This window comes from Limulus polyphemus, unplaced genomic scaffold (genome assembly GCF_000517525.1).
Source record: "Limulus polyphemus unplaced genomic scaffold, Limulus_polyphemus-2.1.2 Scaffold1829, whole genome shotgun sequence".
In the NCBI taxonomy this organism is placed as follows: Eukaryota; Metazoa; Arthropoda; class Merostomata; order Xiphosura; family Limulidae; genus Limulus; species Limulus polyphemus.
Window position 1 is genome coordinate 11,427 of NW_013667439.1, and position 1,246 is coordinate 12,672.

A 1,246-nucleotide genomic window follows, 5' to 3' on the forward strand; every position below is an offset into this window, starting at 1 on the left:
TAGCTTTGCGCGAAATTCAAAAACAAACAAACTGTTGTACTAGGCTTCTGTAATATTGTTTTCGTCATTTTATTCAAAGCTTTTAAGTTTTTCTAATTAGATGTAATATTGCTTTTTATGCTGTGACTATAGTATATATCAATGCACATCCAAATAGAAAAAACTCATTGAATATGCAAAAGTTATATACCTTTCAGGTATACCAGCAACAAACTTCCAACAAACATTATGCATAATTCTTCGTAGAGCTCCTATTACTCTGATAGATCAGATGAATGATTTTCATGAAATGTTGGAAAAAATTGACTCCATAACTCAGAAAGCAAGGGTTGCAAAGCCCTTTCTAAATATAGAACAGCTAGAAATATACTCCAGGCTCTTTTCTCATTATTCAACTGCTTGGTGAAGTAAATAACTAAACTATACAGATTTAGCATTAGGTAAAGTGAATTAACTTTAAAGCTTAAATGGATTAGTCCGCCTCTTTCCACACGGGGTCAATTTGACCGAGTCACGTGACCTTCTGTACTCTTTTTTTTTTTAAAGTTGACATAAATTTAATACTTATAACCCTCTATATATCTTACAAGTCTTTCACATACAAAAAGTCATATTTGTTAGTGAAGTACTTTTAATAAAATAAAATAAAGTTTTGCCCATGAATATAGAGTATTTGTTTTGAATAGTCTATGTGCAAAGTAATTTTCATGTTAAAATTAAAAATAGTTTTCGTCATCTCAAATTTCCTTTGTGTAATCCCTAAACCTCCTAAATGCATTTCGAACGTTTTTTTCACTAAATTCTTATAGTTTATATGTTATTTTCTTTACCCTAATCTCAAAACGGGATCGGTCAATTCGACCGACCTCGTAACCACCAAAAAAATCGAAGTAAACCTAAATTAACCTTCTTTTCTTTCTAATATGACTTCAAATTGTAGCATGAAACCACATTCGTTTATGCTAAGTAGCTCTAAGTTCGTAACATTATACATCTATTTATAATTAAATTTTATTGTTTTATTTCCCTTTGAACCTGTTTAACTACTATCCACGCCATTATAAGTTGTATATCACTCAAAAAACCTGCTGCTCATGTTACCTATCGAATTATATTACCCATGAGCTGCTCGCTTGTGTGCTTCATGAACAATTTTAATTATATTATACTTATTTTACCTATTTTAGTCTTAAATAACTTAAAAAGATCAGTACTTTTAATTTTAGTTACTTTTATAATAATAAAT